The following is a 24,282-nucleotide window of genomic DNA, read 5'->3' as shown; positions in this document are numbered from 1 at the left end:
GTTTTAGTAATAAGGAGATAGTTTAATTATGTGATTCTGATAGGAAACCACATGCCAAGTATTTGACTTGTTCTTTATGTCACCTGAATCCCTTCCCTCCTCATGCTGCTTTTAATGAAGCAACTAAAAAAATGCAGCCAAAACAAAACCTAAACTAATGTGCCATTTTTTGTAGTTTCTAAATTCCTTGCTGTCAGCAATAAAAGAAGAAAAGCCTCCTAGGCACAGGAACTTCAGACCCCAGAATACCTGCAGGCGTAGGAGACAAGCCACGATGTCTTACAATAACTTTCTCTCTGCCTCTCTTCTGTGTCAGTTCTGTTGCTAAAGAACTTGAACTTTCGGATTTTTGTAGCAAAAGGTTCCCATTTCCTTCCCTTCTAGCTGATTCAGGATTGGGATTAAACTAAGGGTCTCTTGACAGTTTTCCACTCCCCCTTCCTCCTGCTCCCATCTTTCATTTTAAGACAGACTGTAGCTGCTAGGAGAGTTTTCTCACGTGTGCTATTTCAGTCTGATGTGTCTATCCTTCTTATTCTTTCCTTGTTTTTAATATCCACCTTCCTGTCCTTCGTAACACTGCCCTTCCTCTCCCTCTTTCCTGGTTTTGTTTGATGACACTCATCTCTCATGTCTTCCAGAGACGCCGCGCTTTAACACTCCTTTTGCTGGTTGTTGAACACTCTTTTGTAAACACAGGCAAATGGGGAAAAAAAACCTCTGGATGGGACTGTCACAGGCTCCTAAAGGCATTTTCGCAACATGCTAGTGCCTCAGGCCTCCTAAGCTTCAGTGCTTTTGCCAGTATAGCTGTATGGAGTATGGGTAGGGCTCTTCCCCCCGGCACTAAAAGCTGATGAAAATCCTTGTGTAAGTGTAGTGTCATAATGATATCTCATATTTTGATCTACAAAGTGGAATAAGCTATACTGGTTAAAAGCACTTTTATACTGGTGCAAATGAAGGGGAGTAGGTTATCCCTTTAGCTACGCTGACATCACTTAAAATGGCAGAAATGCAAATCTAGACAGGATTTTAGGTTTGTTTTTTTTTTTAATCTCATCCCATATGTTTGCTTTCCTCTTTCAAAAAATGCTAAAAGAGTTTGCTTGCGTCTCAGAAAGAGTGATTTTAACTGTAAAGAAAATGCTACCAGAAGGATGTGAGCCAAGTGTGCTAGTATCAGCTACCAGCTTTGCAAAGCAAGCTAATAACCCCCCCCGCCTGCCCCGGCTGTCATTTGGAGGGTGGGAGTAGGTGGTAGGTGGTGCTGCTTCCCCAGCAAAAGAGACATCCAGGCAGAGACAATGCAAACTGCTCTTTTTTGCTGCTTTTATAATAGTATTCAAAGTTGCTTTACATCGCTCTTTGAATAACCTAGACTGGCAAAATTTCTGCTCAGCTGGAGAAGCACAGGAAATATATATATGTATATATTTTGGCCCAGCTTTAAAAATGTAGTAGAATCAGCACACCCCTCTCAGTCCTAATCAAGGAATAAACTGCAGGTGGAGAAGTGCTGCGGCTGAACACTGGACGGGGCCAGGCTGGGTACACATAATACCTGTCTGCTCCCATGTCTCCTAACGGTGCTGGGGAGTGCTGCTCTGCAGTGAAAATTTTTCTCGCTGTTTGTGCATGTCAGAGCGAGGGTCACACGCATGTGTCCTCGCCAGTTTGCCCGTGACATACACTTTGACAACATTTTTATGAAAATAAATGAAAAGTGCATCTAAAAGATCCTTCAACTAAATGAGTTCACATTACATTAGATTCTGCTATATGCTAGGCTAGAACAAAAGGATATTTGGGATGTGCCAGTGTTTGGGAGAGCGCTTTTAAATTCAGTTTAGCAGAATATACTTCTACGTTTAGAAGCATCAGGCCATTATCAAGCAGATGTTATATACAACAAACAGGGACTGTACCACTCAGGTAAGAATATCTCTAGTTTCAGGTATCTGTGTCCGATGGCTTTCTGCAAGGACTTTGAATCCGTTTCAGAAAGCTGATGAACCCACTGCTTGTGATTGCTTTTTTGTAGTTAAGAGCAGGAATTGTGGGGAAGGGGAGCAGGAAGTTTCCGAACGTGCTTTGCACATTGTGCGCACTTTGCCCCTCGGCAGCTCTGCTGCGGCGGGGGCCGCAGGGCACGGTTCCCACGCGCGCGGGAAGCATCGATAAGGTCTTTCCTGTCTGTTTGCAGCTGTTAAAAGCAGTAAACATGTGAAGTCCGTACACCACCAGAGGAGGATGAAAAAGTAAATACAGGAAGCTGACTAAAAATTGAAACAACAACAACAACAACCCCTCCTCCAAAGCAAGAAAATAATGAATTTTTTTTTTTTTAATCTTCATGACTTGACTCCAACCAAGTCAAGTCCGAAATAACACATGCAGAAGAACACAAAGCCTGACTCCTCATTAGCAAGCTTTCCAAATCATTTCTAAACAGCAAGGGCTATAAAAAACGAAGGAACAATGGAGCGGGCCACGTATTTGTGCTAAGCCCTGCGGCCCGGTGTAGTGGCTGGTGCTGGAAGAGCAGGCGCTGGCGCTGGAATCGCTGGTGATTTCCCCTTTGTCTATTCAAGGTAAGCTTCAACAATAGCTTCCTGCTCCCTCGGCTGTGAAATTCCCTCCGATTGTGGGTATGAAAATAGCTCCATGTCCCATAACGTTGCGACCTCTGGGGTACTTCAGCCCTAGGCCTACTTATAGATGGAGGTGAACATTTGGGGACAGCTATAAATACCCTCACAATCACCCGATAGCCCCCAATGATATCTAGCTGGAAACCGAAAGTGTGAAGATCTTAAATGTCATAGGCCAAGTTCTGAAAGATATTTGACACATAAAGAGGAAATACACAGAAATGTGAACTAAGGAAAAACAGCATGGAGAATCTGTGTTATTTTTGAATTAAACTCAGCATAGAGTCAGTTCTGGTCATTCTGCTGCAGATTCAGTTTTGGTAAATCATCTTCAGGTTTTCTGTCTCTTTTCACTAGAGCTTTGTGGATGACAGAGGTTGCCATCCTGTGGTTTCTGGATGACAATTTTTATCAATTCAATATCATAAAAATATACAGACAATAATGAGAATTTAAACCTGAGATCTCCTGATGTGCTCTGTAGCTTATGAGAGAAACTGGTAAAAAAAAGACCTCAAATTTTGTAAAGAAAGGTTAAACATTGAGGTAAAAAATTGTTAGGAAAAACAAAGAGAATATGTTTCAAATTCTCTCTCTGCTCTAGACAATTTTTCATTTCAGAAAAAGTTTCAGGTTTTCTTTCAATATTATTAAAATTGAATCACTCCATAAGAAATATTACAGCATAAACACAGCAGCACTTGGTTTTTTTTCTTTTTGGGTCAAATGGTCTGTTTCTGCTCCAGAACAAATAATCTTTGGTCCTTCTATTTTGCTGGAAACTGAAACCAAATTAGGTTTGGTTGACACAAGATGAGGAGATTTTCCTTGTTCATTCTTTCCTTTTTCCCAGACCTGCCAGGTAACAAAAACATTCAGGTATTTGTATACGCCTTCTAAAGATACCTGTTGGGATTTTCAGGAGCACCTAAGGATCTGTCTGCATCCGCAAGCATTTAAACACAGTCTTAAATATAGCCCTAACAATGCTGTGAGCTTTTCTCTAAACCAACACGCTTCTCGACCAAGGATATTGTCAGTTCATCCAGCTGAGAAAGAATTGAGGTTTCCTCACTTTTATCTGACACTATTTCTTACAGTCCAGGCTGTATATCCACAAATAACGTATGTTTAGAGCCCCCTTCAGAATATTCCCACTGTGCTAGGCATGGCCTAGCTTACGGCCTTCCGCAGGGAAATAAGGGTTTCTCTGACGGTTGCAGGAATCAGATTTTTATTGACATCCATTTTGTGAGTCATGACTGTCCTGCGCTATGATCGCAAGCTGTGCTGCTATTCTAATAAAATAATATCTTAATCATCTAGGCGCAACAGAGGAGCGTGTCACATGCTCAACGCACTTCGTATCACACATCTCAATTTTACTAGTGGGTCTGTATAACCCAGTAAAGAAAATAGATGAGTGTCAGACGTCAGCTAAACTGAGTAATATTGTTCGCTAAATGCTCAGTTTTTGCATTCAGTTAGAGGTAGCAGCCAGTTAAGAGATGAGTAACATTAGCTCAGTTACAATTATCTTTTCCTTTGAGAATATTTTTCCACCTGCTTCCTAGCTTCCTTTTTTTTTTTTTATCATCACCCTCACATAGGTCTTATCTTCTTAAAATGCTTAATGAAAATCTGCTGTCTCCCCTCAGCCCCTATTTTAGGGGCCGTTTTTCCTCTTTCCTGGGTCACTCTTAACAGCATTGCAAGGCGCAGAAGCGTTTGGTAGGACTGTGAGCAGACAGGGCTGTGTCACAGTGGAAGGGGTAGTTCAAGGTGAATTGAATACCAGAGACTCCTGTAAAGCTGAACATGTAGATAACGTGTGACAGCGCTACAAGCTAGATTTCTCGGTGCTGTAAGGCCTGGCTGCAGCACTGCAACAGTGCAGAGACTTTCTGCCAGATTCGTCCTGCTGTTTCAGTGCATCCGGTTGTGTTGCACTCACTTACAGTAGGTGCTGCGAGACAGAAGTAGGGCTTTTCCCCTTTTCCGTTGACCTAGTTTTCTTTTTTTTAATGAAAAATCGACTACTCTGACAAAGGCACAGATTGCAGGGTAAACTTTCCTTGATGAAAAATGTGTAGACGGTGCCTTCAGTGCATAAGTACCTTCTACTTCATCCTCAATTTTGTCAATATGTATTTACCGTTAGTAACTTGGACCTGGGTCATCACTTTGTCTTCCATTTGTTTCAATGTGTCCAAAGCTGCAGCTCTATTTCTGTCAAAGCTAAATGCTTGGTATTCCCCCTAAGACCTGGGCAGTTTCCAGCTTCTGTCTCACAGAATAAAATGAGCTATAAACAAAGACTTTTTGCAGCCAGGCACTGTATTGTGGGCACAAAGGCTTGCCGGTATCCAAAATTTCCCACCCTTAAAACTATGTCAAAGGTATTTTCACAGCTTCTACCCTGTGTCATTTCTCCAAAACATCTCGAGTCATTTTCCTTTAGGAGAACAAGGGAGGGAAAAAAAAAACTATAATGCATGTGTCAACAGGTGAGGTCTAAAAATTTCATTAAGAAAAAAAGGGGAAGCAGTAACAGCTGCATGCATGTTTGGAGGAAATCAGAGGGGCACTTTCCATCTGGCATGTGTTCCACAGGCAAAAGAGCTTTTCTAAGACTTGGAACTCAAAGATCACTTATATTTTGGGGAGCAGGCTATTCTTGTACAGCTCATTTTAGGCAGCACAGCAACAGCTACTGTTCAAAATAACCTTGTGGCCCATTCCCCCACAGGAGAGTTCACACTGGAGCTAAAAAAAAAAAAAAAAAAAAAAAAGCCGAGCTCTAAGCAGGAAGATGGACATGGCCAAGGTGAGGATGTTTCTTTTTTGTCTCAGCCAGGCTCTGCTGTGAAATGCTGGACTCCCACCCTTGGCATTTTCCCTGCTGATTTGGGATCTGACAAGAAAGAAGGAATCTCCACTTTCAACCTTTTCAGCCGCTGCAGCAGGAATCTACAAAAATGACGCAGATAAATGGTTCCCTTCACCTTGACTGAGAAGCAAAGCCCCAGTCCTACATCATCTGCTACATGAATAGCAGACAATGCCTGCAAAGTGCACCGAAGCACAACATGGCTTTGATTATCTTCTGTTATCAAATTTGTCTGGGAAATATTTTTCATCTGCCATGAAACTTTCTGAGATTTTGACAGAGCACCTTGTCTGCAACAAAATGAAGTTCAGACTCCTGAAGAGATGTGAAGGGAGAGGGCAGAGTGCAAACCAGTGAGTGAAGAATAGCCAGTAGCCTGGGAGCTGAGGCAACCACTTGAAATATGGGACTAGCCAGGCATATGTTGTTGCTCTGCCATGCTTTTGCATGCCAAGTAAGAGGCATACAGGTACTGGGTTCCCCCGTTTTTTCAGTTTTGAAGAGGAATTCTATCCTAGGAAACTTCTGTCAAATAACATTTTCCCCAAACCAGTATGTTGCTATGGAAAGTTTTCATTTCAAGAATCCTGCTTTATCTGAGGAAGCCTAATCAGTCACATGCACGCAGAAAACACTAATATTCATTACCTGAATTGCAGGAAGGCCTGGCTGTCCTAGCCATGGCCACTGTTGTGCTAAGCCCTGTACAAATACAGAATCAAATGCACCGTAACTGCTCCAAAGAGTTTACAATCGCTGTATAAATAAGAGACTGGCAGTTGCAAAAGCGCAAGGGAGCATTTCTCACTTTTGCCTGTCAAATCTGATTTGACTCATCAGCGTTCACATTCACTGGATTTTACACAATACTGCTCATATTTAAACCTGAGATCATCAACTGGCTCAGCATCAGCTGACCACTGCCTGAGATGGTCCAGGTTTTGATGCTCTTTTCAGGCCTCACAACAAATCGCATCTTCTCGCTCAAGCTTTCACAAAATCACAGAATCATAGAATGGCCAAGGTTGGCAGGGACCTCCGTAGACCATCTAGTCCAATCCCCCTGCTCAAGCAGGGTCATCTAGAGCACATTGCACAGGATTGCGTCCAGGTGGGTTTGGAATATCTCCAGAGAAGGAGACTCCACAGCCTCTCTGGGCAACCTGTTCCAATGCTTAGTCACCCGAGCCTTGATGCAGCAGAACCTTTAAATATATTTTAACTTTACTCAGGCAAATCCTTGAAGCCAAAGGCATGTTCCTTACACTTCTCTGGCCACCTTACTATCTCTGTTGTGTGCTTTTTGGGGACCCAAGGCTTCATTACGGCCCAAGTTTTTCAAACTGTTTGAGCAAGGCTAATGTTCAGCTGAAGGTCAGATAGGAATGAGACTTGTGCACAAACACTGAGCTCTTTTGGCATCTCTGTACCTATTGGTGTCACAGCAAAAGCGGACTGCTTTTTCTCCCTCGAAATTCTGAACAGGCAATTAAGCTTTGACATTTTTCTGATAAAAGATTAATTGATTGTTTATTTCAGAAATAAAGAGGAAATCATTACTTTTCTTAACCAATGTTTTGTTTTTCTATTGAGGAATATACGTAAGTTGATTTTTTTGGTTTAACATTTGAAATGCAGTCACATTTTAACTTGAAATTGTGATAATCAATTCAGCTTGATGTGTCGGCAACCCTGTTTTGTAAATTAGAAAGCTGAGCAGCTGTGCTTTTCCTGGTCAGTGCTTCTCCCTCAACTCCTACAACTGATTTTATTTTTCAGAGTAACTTTCCTATGTTATCTAAAGCAAAGATGCCTTAAGGACCTTGGACCTATCAAGTTAATTTGGCAGGGGTCAGCTCTGCCACCTCTGAGCTGTTGGAACAGTTCCTAGCCTATAGGTAATTCGGTGTAGCACAAGCAAAGATAACAAAATACCTCTCCTAATAGTAGGAACAGAGAGAGGAATCAGACATGTCAGAGAGACTCTAGAAAGAGAAATAAAAGCACAGGCAATATTACCTATTTTTAAAACATGCAACAAGATCGGCCAAGCTGGAAACAAGCTGATCAGACATAACAGAAAGCTAACACAGCAATTCCATCCAGTAGGCTGAGCGCCTAGGACTGTACTATTCTTATGCCAAACAGGAAGATAGCAGCTAATCAAACCTGCTAACAGAGCATTTCTCACTCACTTGTGTATATCTTTTGCTCTTCCCCAAAAGCATGAGTGCAGGCTACAGAGTGTATTATGCTGTAAGCAGCAGCATTATACTTAATATATTTGTTCTAATTCAACTACCCCAACAAGAGAGAAGCTACAATGAAGAAAAAGAGCCAAACCACTTTTTTAAGTTCCCTAGGAAGGAGCCATGCGTACTGGGAACTGTTTGTTTTTACTACTGTGTATTTGCATGGACATACAGGCTGGCTCCCAAGGTCCATCTAGCTCAACATCCTATTTTTGTAGAAAGAGTTAAAAGAAAAGCAAGCCAACAGCCATACATCTGACAGTGCACCCTGCCGGCTTCCCCTTGTCTGCAGCTGGGGAACTCTGATACTGTCATCCATCACCTGAAAAAGGACAGCAAACAGAAGGAAAGGGGATATTTTTGTGGAAGTCAATGTTTCCAAAGTGCACCAGCCCTTATGATTCGCTCCCAAGAGCTAGAGTGCACAGCAAGTAATGCTGGGAGGATGCCATATGAAAAAAAAAGGAGGCCAGAGTGTTAATTGCAATTGTTGCACCCCACAGTTCAAGCTGAGGAATCATTCAGGGCTGCAGCATCCCTGCTGACCACTGCACCCAGCGGAGATGGAGAGCCACATGGGACCACTGGATGAATCCCCAGATCCACTCATGGTTCCCTTGAACCTCCTTAGGTCCCATTATCCAGTACTTCCACACCCAGCAGAGGCAGGTGGTTCAGGAAGGTATGGGGAGACGGTACTAACATACATCCCTTTTTCAAGGGACACAGATGTCACTAGCATATTTAAGGTAAGCCCTGAATCAGTCAATGTTGGCCTATTAGTTATTTAAAGTGCCCTTCTGGGAGCCAGCTCATAGCCACAAAGAAGAGGAGAGATCTGCTCTTTGTAGGAGATTTGCTGGTTGTTGTCAAGGTACTGCTTTTTCCATCAGTTATTCCAAGTGAGGCATGAAAATGGAAGAAAATGTTGTGAAGAAAAGGGGACACATTTTCTGACCTACTGAATTTCCTAGCAAGCTTCAGAAATACAGCCACAAGTGAGAGAGGTGGGAATCTTGCTGTGTATGAGTCGGTTTTATTCAGTCACCTTACTTTGATTACAAAATCTCAAGGCAGGAGTAACAACTGAATTTAAGGGTCTGGATAAAAAAAAAGCATGCACATATGTAAAGGGTTATTGTACGCGTATTATAAATGCACGTGTGTGTGTTGGTGGCATTATTCCCGAAAACAATTTCCCAATGTTTTTCTTTTCACGCTTTTAAATGTAAATGTTGAAAGTTCAGAGAACACTAATAAAATATGAATGATGAACATTCCTCACTCCCTAGTTTAAAGAATGGCCCAAGTCACGAGTAACATAAAACCACAGATTTTTCCCAAGAGTAATAGCAGAAACTTCATTACTTGAATCATTTGTAATCAAACTAGACAAAGCAGAGAAGATTGTACTCTAGGGCGCAATCTCAAATGCCTCCTCCCTGAGAACCCTGAGAACTTTTCCCCAGCTGTTGGCACGTGTCTTTGCTTACCCATTACTTGCCAAGACAGGTCCTTTGCTTTCCTAACCATACCATTACTAATGAGCAAATACAAACTTCTAAATCACTGAAAGCTTCCAAAAATATTGCATGTACTTTATCTGAATATTCATTTATGTTAAGAGTATTGGAATAAATATTATTCGCATGCCTCTCTGAAAGTTATTAACAGTATATGCCTATCTTGGTCTTTCTTGCTAGCCACCTCATTGAAATCAATCAGCAACACAGGTAAGAAAGTAAGAAAGGTCTGACCTGTAAAAGAAATTATTTAAAGTTACCATGGAAGTTAATGCTCAAAATCTGAACTACTGAATGCAAAAAGTTTTCCGCTCTCTAAGTTAGCTCATGCCAGAATGATAAGGCAAAAAGTAAATAGGATTCTGACTTCTAGCTCACATGTTTTAGTGTGGCTGAAATGAATTATTCTAAGATGTAAATTTTCCTAATATCTCCTTGAGTGCCTCTATTTCACCGTAGAAATGAATTCTGCAGTCTTTGTTGCACAAACGGCTGAAAAGCATGTGTCCAATCACTCCAGAAATGTGGAATTCAGATCAGATCCACACACAGGGATTATGCTGGACACCTTGGCATACTGAGAGTGTGTGAATCTGGATTCAGTTTTGGAAGTTTCAGTTTTGGCTCTGGATTAGGATCTTCTGCTCTAAATACAGAACTCTTCCTCTTTGGCTGACAGCAGTGATTTTGAATCTGTGTCTGTGGTGGTCCAGGCACCTTTGTTTTAGGAGACCCACAAAACATGGATAAGGGAGTTCAAGTCTATTGCCAATAGGTTTCACGTTCCCTTTGCAGGGATCCCTACAAATGCTGAAAACCCCTTAGGTGTTCACAAGCTGAGAGAAGTGAAAAATGCAGACGTAGAAAGGACCTAATTGCAGCCTTACGCCACAGACCAGTGGGACATGTGGACGCAGACTTTCTCACACATTTACAAGGCACAGCCTAAAATGGACTGGCTCTTCTGTAGAAGTTTTCTGAATGCTGTAGTCCCCTTAATCTCACAGATGCAAATTAACACACATTTCATGTCAATTCACTTTGAGGACCATCACACACACGCTAATGTAATATTTCAAAGCAGATTTGCATCAAATATTCAGAGTAAGTCTTCCGGCTCTCATGGCTATCTGCACGCCCCTTAACCTTCATTCAACCTTCTCCTGGTTAGCTTCTGCTCCACGGTGGGGAGCTGCTCCATGCAACCCGGCAGGTGTTCCCTCCAGCCTTGGCTGGCCTTAGGCGTGCAATTGAAGTTGCTTTGAAATTCAGTCTTTGTTCAGTTTGTAGGAATGTGTTAATACAATAAAGCCTTAACAATTAGGAACAGCATCGAGTCCCCATGAATCACTTTTCACACTGTTTTGCATCCTCTGTGTATATTTGCCTTTCTTTCCAAGGCTATTCCCAAGCTATCGCTTTCCCCTGGAGTCCTATTAGAGTCTATTCTTTGTATTTACTAACAGGAAGCGTCACAGTTCTGTCCTCACCAGCTTCACTCAGAGGCCCTCTTAATTATTAGTATCTTTTTTTTTTTAAGCCTATATGACAAAATCTATGTTCCTCTATTCTTCCTGGCTAGCAGGTTATTTCTTTCTTCCTCAAGGTGCAAACCGGTTTCCTTTTGTTGTTCAATCACCAAATACTGATACTTTCCTGGATATTGTGGGAAAGATTTCTGGTTGACAACCAACTTCTTTTCATTTCCATCCTGATTAGCAAACAAATAATAAGTGGAAGCATAATTTATGGTTTGATTTAAGCCACCTCATTCACGTTTGGAAGGAAATCTAGGATGACTAAATCTTAAAAGAGAAGGCAGGATAAGCGGTATTAAGAAACTGACAGGGATTGGAATTGTATTAAATGTTCCTGCTTTATTGTCACGGACTTTGGTCTCTTCCATTAACATAAGGAACTAGAGAACTCTTTAATCTAGCAGCCAAAAGATATAAAGCCTAGAAAATAAGCCAGAAAATTTGACCATGAAAAGAAATTTAGGTTACTGGCATCCTGCATCTCACTATCTCTTAAGCTGACCAATATTCTTTCACTAATTTCTTGGCACTATTCTTCTGTTGATAGCTATCCATTATCTGAAGTGTTGCCTTACACATAGATTTTAAGCTCTTTAGGGCAGTAGAAAAAAAAAAATTCAAATTTTTATGAAACTTTTCCTGTCTGCTGGATGCTCTGAGTCTGCACTTTCTCTTTCAAGAGCAGCTCAAGGCGTTTGGCAGATTCAGCAGAGAACCCTCTTCTCCCCCCTCAAATTTCAAGGCTTTCATTGAGCATATTCCAGTGCAGGGAAAGTATCAATATCTAGCTTCAGGGAAGCTCTCTTATCTCGTCTCTTCCTCCTCCATTTACCCCCCAACACGGGCATTTCCACTCCTTTCCCTTTAGGCTTCAAAATCAAACAGTCAAAGTCACATCAGTCTTCAGATCTTCACTGAAGCTGATGATCAACCTAACATTATTAACATTATTTAGCACTGCTTTGGCTTGTAAAAAAATTTTTTTTTCCACTCTGAGGAGAAATGTTAAAGCAGGAAATCTCTCCTTCTTGATCCGCCCAAATCAAAACAGATTGACAGAAAAGAACCACTGCTTTCCAGCCCTTAAATATTAACTTAGCAGTTTGTGTTTGTCTCTCGGCTGTGTAACCTGTGGAGAGGTCTGGACTGGATTTGATCATTGGATTAACTGCCAGCCAGGATACAGAATCTCTTTCAAACTTATTTCTGAAACTGAAATATAAATCACTATTTATATGTCATCCTGTATTTTTCTAGTTGCATCTAACCTAACTCTAGCATCTCTGAAAATGTCAAGAAGTTCCACTAATAGCACTTATCTAATTTAGCTTGAAGTGCATATTTTGTTGATTTTTTGGCTGCAAGTGAATATTGTATTAGAGGAAACACCATTTTGCACTGTTGTAGGCCTTGCTTGCAAACTGAAGAGTGTCTCCCATGCATCATTCACCTGCTCTCACCCAGGTCAGCATGCTAATGTCACGTTATCTTGGATCACCTGTAACCTGCCAGCCACAACCCCTTCACAGCTAGAAGATTTTGGGGAAGTCTCTAACATTGCCCTAAGCTCCCTCATTACTCCTGCTGAAAGCAGTAGCCCAGGCCACACTAACAGGAAAGCTATATCGACTATATTCAAGCACCCTCTCAAGCTGAAAAGCAAGAAAGCTTGCATCTACCCTGTGCAGTTAAGTACATTTGAATTTGAACAAGTTATTGCATTAGCTCTTTCACTTTTTTTTGTTAAAAAAAAACCCACCCTGTGCTTCCTTCACAGGACTGACATGCAGAGGCTTAGCAATCAGCATTGCACCCCTGTTGTCTTGAGTCATCGTTGGCTGTGGCACCCCTTTTCACAGGCACCTGACACCGGGCACAGACCATTTCTACAGGTGAGCATGGCAGCTGAGCTGGGCAGACTCAGGGCCTTCGAATAAGACTAAGAATACCCAAGAAATGAGTTCTATAAGGATGTCTCTGTTTCGCGTTCCTTATGCTTGTCACCCTCTCTGAACCTGAACAACATTCTTTTTTGTGACTTTTCTGCTGAGTTTCAGCCAGATGAACTCTTATCTTAGCCAAATCAAAGTTCCTGGATACCTCAATAAAACAATAATGCATGAAAATGTCAGTGAGGCATCCTGGGAAAAAAAAATCTCTATGACAACTAGATTTTATTGGTTCGTGCCATTAGCTAAGCCAAAGGACAGAATGTGTCAAAGGACAGATCACAAGGAAGGAATGTTCAAAGGAAAGCTCAGAGAAGAAAAATGCAAACCCTGCACAAATGTGTGCATGCCCTAGCAAGCAGAGCTACGCGAAACGTGTGCAGTGCAAACTGGGAACTCATCTCGGGCACATCTGAGGCTCCCGAAAGCCTTCTAAATTAATCATGGCTTCAGCTAAGCTAAGCCTGATTCAATAGTTGCTTTTACACAGAAATAAAGTGCAACAGGATGTCTTCTTTGCTCAGAAATTCTGTACTTTCAAATAAGAATGGAATGAAACAGTCTTCATTTTGCTTGACATACTCTGAAGGAATTTTAATTTTGGAGTAAAATACAGTTTGAAACATTCTGTACTTTTTCACCATTTCCTACCCCACAGATGAGGGAAAAATGGAAAACAACCCCCCGAAAAAACAAGTGGAAAAATTCTGTAATCTTTCACATTAAGCAAAGTCACACTGAGAGTGATCATTAAAATCCCTCTTTCAAATGTCAGCCCTGATCAGATTTAATATCAGAACAAAAAATTCAAAGGCTAAAAATCAACATAAATTGAAATGGGTATATAAAACAAAAAACAAAAGCAAAACCTGTGCTAAAGCTGCAGCGAAGCTTTCCCCGCTCTGCTAAGGCATGTAGCGATGCTTCCCACTGCAGTGCCTTCTTGCGTTGCTCTGGACACGTTCAGTGTTCGAGGCTGCTGGACAATATCACGCATAGATGAGCTAAGGGAGAAACGTGGCTTATGGAGTCAGAAGAAGATATTCAGCAGAATGTCTTCTACTGCACAATATCAAAGGGAAGCAATGGAAGGGAGATGGTCTGGAGGAACACACTGCAAGTGAGCAGTGAGCTAGAAGTCTAGGAAACTGTAATGTAGCTCCCATTTCTCTGGGAGAAGGTGACAGCTGAAGTATCTGGAGTCACCTGGATGTCCACAGTGTCAGTACGTATCTCTCTGACTTAGGGGGCCCCAGTTTATCCTAGCAAAGCAATGCTTTTATTGAACGGATCTAATGAATTCCCCAAACATTCAGGCAGGAAGACAACATATGATCATCAATTCTTCTGCTGCAATACAAGCTTTCTACAATGCTAACCTGTGGACCTATTGCTTATAGTTATTGTAATGAAAAATGCTGGTCTTTGCCAGGCGCATAATTACTTCATCTCCCATCCTGTTGCTGCCTTTGCAATAAAGGCCAGGTACCTCCTCAGCTTGTTTCAGAGTCCACTGCCTTTTCCCCCTGTTTAAGTACCATGTGAATAAATCTCCCCTTCTGTTGTTCACATTATATAATAAGAGACTGAAGGTTATGACAAAAATCCAGGCAAGGAGGGTATAACTTTATGGCAGCATTTTACAACCTAACGTCAGGCACATGCAAAAAACATGTGTAGAAAAGTTATAAAGTTAACAAATATCTTAGCGAGAATTGCACACAGTCTTGTTAATGTCTGCTATTTAACTCTATTGTACAAATACGCAAAGCAGTGTCTAGTAGGTGAATACAGACGAACAGGCAGTCCCTGTCCAAAAAAAGGAAGAAGGTTCATCAGAATCCTAAATGCTCCTAAACCTCTGAAAACCAGCCCTTCTCTTCTAAGATCAACTCATCAGCAGGTGTAAACTGACAAAATATCCTTATGCATAAAAATACACCCAGGGAAGTAAAATACAGAAAAAATCTGACCTCTGACAGAACTGTTATAAATAGGATATTTGAGAAGTTTTCCATATAGCATCAGCTGCCCTTTAACCCTTGAACTGCAAGCATTTTCCATCCATCCCTCTAGCCAACTACTTTGTGCGCATGCATATATATATATATATGTACACACACATAAGTCCTTACATACTTTAAGACCGTGGAGTGGGTATAGTAAAATTCTGCTTTGATAATGTGCTTTATTAATTTGCTTATCTAATAATCACTCAGTGTGCTTGAACACATACAGTGGCTTGTTGAGGATATGGAGACAGTCCTTTAAAATCTAGCTTTCAGGTGGGAGGATCTTTTTTTCAAAACTCATATGTGTTAATTCAAGGAAGCCAATGTGCACATGAATAGGACTTGGAGGCCTGTAAGGTTCTTCATACCTTTGCAGCTAATGAGCAGATATAATGATTAGGAAGCCAAGAGAAGAAAACTACGTCAAAGAAAGTAGTGGTCCTGGGCCACTGAGATGCTCAAAGATGCTGTGCTTTTTTCCACTCAAGGTATATGTTTGCACAGTTAGTGAAACATATGGTTTGATTCTGAGTCTACGCAGGTTTCCTAAGGCAGAAAGGAAACCTGCCACAGGCCGAACAATCCATCCTTAGGGATGTTACGATTTCATCTCGGATCAGAACTTATAACCTTTTTATGGTTGTTTTTGGTTTGTTTGTTTCTTTGCTTTAGCATTTTAAAGAGATCACAACAGCATCACTGTGGGCCTTATCTTAATCTCCCAACAGATCAGGATATTAACCTCATCAATATCACTCCTGATTTGCGTGCATACGTCTCAGAGCAGAGTTATCCAACACAGCAGAGCCCTGCAGTGGTTGAGTTCAATGAAACTACACCACCTTACATCAGTGAGAGCCTAGGCGCAGGAAAATAAATTTATAAAAACAGTAATGATTGACCATTAACTGTTAGATCAACACAAGACAAATGATGAGCAGGAGGCACTATTTACCCTGATGGGATAGACCAGTTCAATAGGATGAAATGACAAAATAGCTGGTATATTGTGTCCTGGTAACAGAAATGAATCCTCTCTCACCCCATCTGTTTGTAGGTCATAGAGGTGTCTGGTAAAGATACATGTATTTAAATTAATACGTATTTATTACTCGTGAATAACAAGGTTACCACCAAGTGCTGGGCAAACACAAACAATATATCTCCTTGAACTGCTGCAATAATCTTTTGCTCTAAGCCTGATGGTTATATACTAGGGAAATCACAACCACACCTGAGGCTGCATGTAATGCCTTTAGGAAATTTCATCCTTTTCTACAAGGCATCTTCAATGAGATTGGCTGGAGTGTAACCTGGCATCATTTCTCAAGGACAGTAAAAAGGAAAATTGAGAAACTTTTCATTAAGAATGAATCAGCTTAGGAGAGATATTAGGATCTTTGGCAGACAAAGCAATGGACTTCTTAGCTCTGTTTGTGGTGCCTTTGCACTTTCTAGACAGGCATATTAGCAGAGACTGTGCCTTGGCTGTGGACACAGGCATGAAATCAGAATGATTTCCTGCTAAGGTTTTTTGTACCACTTCTGAGGTAAAACTCAACCTGAAATTCTTGACAGCCCTGTATGCACAGTCATTTCACAGCTTTGACTTCATTCTGTAATTATTTTTGTTTGGTCGAAGCCCAATTTTAAATCTAAACGCAAGGGAGGAGAAAAATGTGGGAAAAGAATTAACTTTTAAAAATTTCTTAAAATTTAATTTTATTTAAATTTTGCCTTTCAATGGCAGCCAGATCTGGATTCAGCCCATGAAGTACCTGAGGGAAAAGGAAAGCATTTTCCTCATTGCCAGGTAAGGAACCACAGTGAGCCACTCTTCAGTGGGCAATGTGCATCCCTTTGCCTCCTCGACAAATTTGTGCCCATGCCAACCGCTGTGTGCAGTCGAGCGTTCAGAGCTGATGGAAGCTGGGAGCAGATCTGCCACTTTATGTGCTTTCCAGGGTAACTAGAATCTGCTTTTAATTAGGATCCCAGAGCTGAAAGGTGAACTAAGGGGCCACTTGTCCCACTGATTTATGACTGCCTCAGCTAGATGAGTGCCCCTTTTTTTCGGTGGTCGTTATTTAGAATAATCATTTATGTATTTTAGGCCAATATACAGTTGCAATAAATCAGTTAAGCCTTATTAGCAATCAGCTGCAAATAGATACCTGAAAGCTGAGGCAGCCCTTCAACTTTTGGGAAGTTGCTACCCAAGTCCTGAAAATTCAACTTTTAGACCACAAATTGCTTCACAAAAATGACCTCTCTCTCTCCCTGTATTCACTCTCTGGAGAAAAGACTATATGCTCTTAACTTAGGCACCCCCAATAGCAGTCTAAATCTGGGTGAGACTGAACGCAGGTCTCACTGGTTAGACTCATGGAGCCGTGCATTTCCTTTTTAAGGCTGGGATTTTCAAAGGACCTAAAATAATTAGGTTCCCCCAAACCATCTAACCCCTTGGGGCTCTTTTGAAAATCCGAAGCTAATTTCAGCTCCTGATAAGCATCCAAATGTTTGGATCCCTATGGAAACCTTCCCCTGGAGTATTGGAACTGTAAGGTAGTGGTATTTGTATTCCCACTCCTCATGCATTTCCATTGGTATCATTAATATATGGCAAGAATGCAAGTACTAGGAAAATATGTTCACAGTCCCTGGCTGATTCTTCCAAGATGGTGCTGTTGTAGGAAAAAGGATTACGTGAGTTAAAAGTGCACAGGGCTCAGCAGTCATTAAGAGCTACAACTGCTCCTAGCAAAAATACTTTTTGCAGCTGCACTTTGGAGAAATGTTTCACGTGTTTTAGGTTGTTTGGTCTCTTGTATAGATGTCAATATTCTTTGGCAGGCATCTCTCTCCACCTGCCATTTGGCAGGCATGACCCAAGGTGGGTGGGTGGTTGGATTTTGTTTAAGTGATGAGATCTGTCAGCCTTTGGGGGAAATGCAAAAGAGAAACTTGGAGCTTATTGTAAATGTAGAGTAATCAAAGAGGGATAGAGGCATTATTTAGGCTGCTTCAAACTAAACTTCTCTCAGTAACTGTGCTGCCAATGTTCTGACACATATAATGTTTTTAAGACTTCCCAGACTCCTAGTATCCCAATCGATGGCCCTTTGTAGTTTTCCTGATGTACATCCGCCCTGCAAAAGTCCATGCTTTTTAACTCCAGACATCATTGAAACTGAGAGGGTGACTTATACATGGTAGTATTAAAGAGAATTGCGTTAAAGCTGTAATTTTTATTGTGATCTCAGTCAGGATATAACCCAGCACCTCACTTCAAAAAATATAATGAAGCTACTTCACCATAGCAACTAGCTCTGCAGCTGCTGGGCTTGACTTGGGATGAGCTTCCTCTGTGTAAGTTCTTCTGTTCTTCCTTACTATGAGGACAGGGAAAAGGCATCTTCCTAAAACTCACTCCTTGACCATCACTTGGAAAAGCTTCTGGTTTAAAATTCAGTTTTCATGAATTTTTCTGAAATACCATTTAAACGGAAGTTGCGAGGTTAGTGGCTATAGACTGAAATTCTACAGCCTTTGCAAGCCCAAACACAAGAAAAAAATCTTGTAATAGTGTTTTAACTTATTTTAAATAGATTCCTAGAGCTTAAGTCAAAGCTGACCTTTTGGACCTTTTGGTCATGACCTTCATTATCATATTTTACCTTCATCTTGAACCTATGACTAGCATCCTGACATGTTTTGAAGATGTTAAAGTACAGACAATCCACTGCTTTTGTTAGTCTTTTGTTTTGACAATTCAATGCCATTTCTCTAGTCAAAACCCACATGTCTGCCTGGCCATATCCCTCATGTGCTGTGGGGTACAGTGAGGAGGGCCTCAGATCTAGCATTCTGAACGAGTAACTCTCTTTATGGCATCACAGCACCCCTGCAGGAAAACATGTTTATTAAGGCTCAGAAAAGGGTGCATTAACTTGAGTGAACACCCTTGCCAGCACAGCCACACTGAGAGGAGTCCTGGAGTGGGTTTAGGCAGCCACAGCTAAGCTCTGTCCTCAGTGTGTGCTGTTAAATGACACTGATGCACCTTTACTTTAATAGGAAGGAGGAAGCATTTTAAACACAGAGTTCAGAATATGCATGTAGAAAGTGAACTGGAACAGAGCAGAATAAGATGTAGTCCAACTGAAATGGTCTTTTTGGAATCCAAAATGCTATCTGAGTCTTATTTTTTAGCATTCCATTTTGGCTAGCTCCAATGAAGCCTCTGCATTTGTACAGCGCTGAGTAGAAAAGTGCTCCATAAAACCCAGTTCAACTCCACTCCAAGACCACAGCTGCTTTTTAACTGGTTGTGGAGGTCACAGTGCCTTGAAACCTTAAGCTAATCTTTCTGGCTGCGAGTCAGGCCATTGTTGCTAGGTTGTGATCTGGGATCTGCAGCCTATTGCCTTCGCCACCCACTTGTCCAATATTTTCTTAGCAGTATCCTTTTCTAAGCAAACGTCAATCTGTAACGCCTTTGCATGGAGCAGAGATAAAAAAAATCAATAGCATTAAGCCAATGTATATAGCTTCTAATTTCGCTAACAAATGTTCAGCAAACAAAAGTCTACTGGCTTCTTTTTTGCCAGGCAGACTTCTAAACTTGGAATACTGTGTAAATGAAGTTAACTGCAGTAACATAAAAGGTTTAATAAACTCTGTAGAGATACTGCAAACATGTATCTGTGCCCTCTCACAGTGACAAAAGACAGGGACACAAAGGACACTCATAGGACAGCAGGACACCCAATAAAGGAGCATAAAGGAGCCCTAGCCAGGAGCTTCTTTATGCAGAGGTAAAAATTAGAATTTCTACTTATTAAAGAATATTTTTAATTCTGCCACCACAACTGAAGTTCAGAGACATCTCTCCAATAGATGGGACTCTCATGTCATGCAGGAGAGTTAATACTGGTTAATACAGATCACTATCTGTTGATATTGCTGCAGCACTGAGGATACCTAGCCAGAGAGCTAGACCTGGCTGTAGCAGGCATTTCAGAGGAAAAAAAGGTGGTCGCTACCCTGCACCATTTACAATTTCTGCGTAAGACAGAAGACAGCAGTTGTTTGCAATGAGAAAATGACTGGGGAGCGCAAGAAAGGACTGAAGCAATTAGTCAGCCTAAGGCAGAATTAAGAGCAGAGAGAGGTTTAGTCCTGCAGGCCAAGAAGAGCCTCAAAGACAAAACTAAAGAGCTTATGTTTGCAATTTGAAGTTGTGGAAAGGGGTGCAGAAGGAAATATGCAGAAAGAGACTTACAGGTTTGGAAAAAGTCATCTTTGCTGCAGCATTCTCAGTACATCTGGGTCACCAGATACTTCCTGCTGAGCTACAAACGTCACAGTTCCTCCTCTCGCCGCCACTGCTCGAGAGCAGAAAATAGGAGACCCACTGCATTCGTGACTGCCAACATCCACGCTCTTGAACTGGGTATGACCTTTGTGCAGAAATGGTTGCCAAGTGACAATCTTGCGTATTAACATTTGTTTTAGCAACATCATAATAAAGGTTTTGCTCAACAATTTTTTGAAACATAAATTTAAAACTAAAGGCAAACATGAGCTTTTGATAGAAGAAGCTAATACTAGGGGAGAAAACAAAAAGCACACATTTCTTGTGCGGAAAAAAATACATTAAAACATCCACTTTTGTGATAATATTTTATAAATCTCCTTTCATTTGAAATAATTCATAATGATTTGTGCTAAACTCCAGATAAAACACATCAAGAAAAACCTTGAGGTTTCAAAAAGCGAAAACCAACAACAAACAAATGCAAGCCTTCATTAAAAGACATCAATTTTCAAAAAGAGAAACTGGAAATTACAAGCAGAGAATATGAAAAAGCTTGTGCTGGGCCAGGTCAGGCTCTCACTTTGAGAAGGATGCCTTCTTACTGCAAGCCACCCAAAACCTAAAGGGAAAACAAATGAGCTCAGTTCAAAGTGGTGTTACTTGGGCTGAAAATGCAGTTTAAAAAAATGCCGCAAAAACTAAGGTCAGAAGTTTAATTGAAGGAATATGCAAGTGAAGCTCTTTTTAAGACATTTCCAGTCTTACTGACAACAGTAACAACAAAGATGCAAACAAAAAACTTGCTCCTATCCTGTTTTTCCTGACCGTTCAAACCTCTGCCTGGCTGAGACAAGCCTCTCAATACTCTAAACTTCTTCTGCAACAACATTTGTACCACTGCCACAGCGAAAAGAACGCTATTGTGAAAATCATGGATGCGCTCATCTTCCTTTGTTCCACAACCCAAGTACTGCGGGGTCCAGAAAACACATCAGGTCATCAAATCAACACAGTAAATCTTCCCTTTTACTTAGAAAGACAAAAATAATCTGGACTTTTTAATGAGCTCATACAACACCAAAAGACATTTCAGACTCAGGAAAGTATCTCATTTCTGCTGGCGAAATACAACATAGGAGTTGGACTGGGCTGCGCTTGGATGGGTTCTAGCGCTACATGCAGAATCCAATTATATCAGAGAGGAAGGCATCTAAAGTCACAGATACTTGGTAGCAACATCCTATATCTCGCTCTCTTTCTGAATTCAGCTGGTGCAGAGGCACTAGTGTACTTGATGCCAGCCTTAATATTAAACACAGAAGGAGGAAAATTATTTCTGTAGAAGTACAGGATGGACCTCCTGGGCAAGAGATCCCAGCTGCCACAGAAAGCATGTAATCTCTTTTCGTGATCTTCATTTTAAAAATTGGCTTGATTTTTTTTCATGTGTCCTCGCTATTCCTCCTGGAAGGGGTTTCCAGCGCCTGTCTATTTATACCCATTTCTTCTTGTGCCAACATTGTCTCTTAGCTTAAATAACTTTCCTCTGCCTGCTGCTTGCCTCCTTGATGCACTCATAGGCAGCTGTCAGATCTCCTCTTAGCCTCTCTCCTTAGGCAAAACAAGTCAATCTCATTTAATGACCTCTTGTGAGAAACAGTCTCCATTCCCCAGATTCTTACTAGCCTCCCTACAATGAGTTCCTCTTTTTCAATGATGAGAACTGATATCCTGTATTTCCCATGAGATCTCCACTCAGGGCTCCTGTACACTCCTCCGTCTTTGGATGCTCTTCATCCAACACATTTTAGGATCATATCAGAAACTGAAGGCTCAGCAGAAAGGTCAGTTGTTCTTTCTTCTCTTCCCCCCTGCCAGTAACAAAACAATCACTGCTTAATAATAGAATGATTAATCATTCCTATTGTGTCACACATAGATTTGTGAGAAAATGTTGTGTGTATCATATCACAGCATATTACTATATTAAGATTTGCAGCTCTTCCATTTTCTCCTCAAAAACAGCAAATAACGGCATTGCTTTTCCTGCTACAATTTTAAGGCTCAGTCTGATGTTCAAAAATGAGTAAATATATATACCTATATATTGAATAAGGAATAACAGAGATAGGTAAGAGAACAGCTTCCCCTTCACAGCTTTGCAAAAGCAATTAATTCCTTTTATTGTTAACATTGCTGCCTCAGTCTTTTTCATCAATATTGCATCTATTCAGGATAAAAAAATACTGCACAGGCAAATTAAAGATTTGTTTCTACTTCTAGTAAAGTCAGTGGTAAAGCTCCCATTGACTTCATGTTGTAGTAAGGAGCGGCCTGGGGTTCTGTTTCTTTTAATAAGGACAAAAATGAGCTGGAATAAAAGTATTTAGAAACGTCAGCGATGGCTGCGTTTAACAGAACGCTCTTCACCAAGACTGGAAGAATCGGAAAGGTTTTCAAAAGGTACACATAGAAGTTAGCTGCAGAAAGAAGAGTGGGAGTGAAGCAAATACTCCTGAAAATGGAGATGAAAATTCCTGCTGAAGAGCGATGGTTCACCTTCTACCCAAATTGTCCAAGAACACAGCACTTGGTAGACCTCTACACACTTCTTGTTATTTACAGATTTATAGGTGTTCTCTGCTGCTAAAGAGCGCACTTGGCGTTTACCTAGAAAAGGATGGTCTAGCCATTACTTTTGGAATACACCTTCCCACAAAGTTCCTGACGTTCATACTGCAGAAGGCCCCCTTTGCAAACATAAGAAAGTGCAGGAATAACAAGATCTTGCAGGAGAAGTCTGCCCAGCGAAAGAAAGTGTGTTAGGATTAACAAATACCTGGCTTATGTCAGAACCTGTTCATGATAAGAGGAAATATTTTTTAATGAAATCTAAGTATAGCCCTTGCAGATGTGGAAAGAATGTAACAGGAAGATATTTTCAATTCCCATTTGGCTAGAAGAAACAGGTTTTCCAGCCAGGTTGGGGTTTGGGGCGGTTTGGTTTTTTTTTTTTTTTCAACCACCCCTTTCCCTCTGCTATGTTTCCCTCTGACTTGGGAGGTGGGAAGCACAAGTGCCCACTGCTTCAGCCATCATAGCCTCAAGAGCATAACCAATTTAACTTCTGTTCAAGCCTGCATAATTGGCCTTTCGGGGCATGTGTAAAGGCAAAAGGACTTAATGACTAATTCTAGCACTGATTTGGAATTTATGATACTGCACTAGTTACAGTTATAGTGACAATAGAATTCCGTACACAAAGCTTTATTTTTTCCCGAAATCAACCTCACTCAGCCTTCTCACTTGAACACATGTTAAATTCAGAGAATATTGAGATTTCATGTTGCTTTGTTTGATTTATTTTACTTACGTGCTTCATTGTGTGTGGCATTTCCCTCCCCAATCCTGACCCCTTTCTTTAGTGTAGAAGAAGTTATTTATGAGGGAGATAAAGGAGAACACATATCCTATGTGAGAGCTTGATAAAGGAGAACACATCCTATGTGAGAGCTTGTTTGGCCTGGATATCAAGTTTTGGTAAGTGTCCTACCTGAAAGAGAAATGAGGATAAGACTAGAACTGGGTTGAAATATTTTTGTGCAAATGAAGCAGATAGGAAAATACTGGTGCTTGGCAGAGATGGGGTTACGTTTCTCAGGCAATATTACTTAATATATCACCTTTTAAAAATATTTTTTTAAGAAGTTAATGTTTCTCATTAGATAAAGGACACCTTCATCTCTTTATGGTTAAAAAGTACAGTAAGAAATTCTAGCTTAAAATCCTTGCAAATGTTTTGGGTGGGAAAATTCTGTGGAAATTTGGGCTGAGTTGGGTTACATTTTTTCCTTACAATGACTTTAGTACAATCCAAATTTCCAGACCAAACAACGTTTTTTTTCCCCTGAAGATTTTTCATCATACGGTGACAATTTGCAATGTGTTATTTCAATTAATTGTCAACTATTTCCAGATCTCTGACCAGATTACTGTATATAAAACCGTCACTGCTAGTCAATTTGCTTTTCTTTCCTCTCATTTATTTTCCAAGACAAGAGCTGCTGGGTGACCATCTGCTTCTTATTTCAAACCTGGCTATTTTTGTTAATACCTGATGTCTTATGTCTCAAACAAAAGC

At 40.9% G+C, this 24,282-nt stretch overlaps 1 long non-coding RNA gene across 1 annotated transcript in view; it reads right to left on the bottom strand.

Annotated features, from left to right (window-relative positions):
* The window catches only part of LOC138061596 (uncharacterized), a 51,762-nt gene extending 31,547 nt beyond the window's left edge, over positions 1-20,215 (bottom strand). The window contains exon 1 of the long non-coding RNA XR_011135460.1: positions 20,106-20,215. This is a non-coding gene — a long non-coding RNA (uncharacterized lncRNA). The remainder of the gene's footprint in view (positions 1-20,105) is intronic.
* Between the last annotated feature and the right edge of the window lie 4,067 nt (positions 20,216-24,282).

Source organism: Struthio camelus, chromosome 19 (genome assembly GCF_040807025.1).
Source record: "Struthio camelus isolate bStrCam1 chromosome 19, bStrCam1.hap1, whole genome shotgun sequence".
In the NCBI taxonomy this organism is placed as follows: domain Eukaryota; kingdom Metazoa; phylum Chordata; class Aves; order Struthioniformes; family Struthionidae; genus Struthio; species Struthio camelus.
Note: the sequence above shows the minus strand (reverse complement) of the source record. Positions and strands in the feature narration are given on the sequence as shown.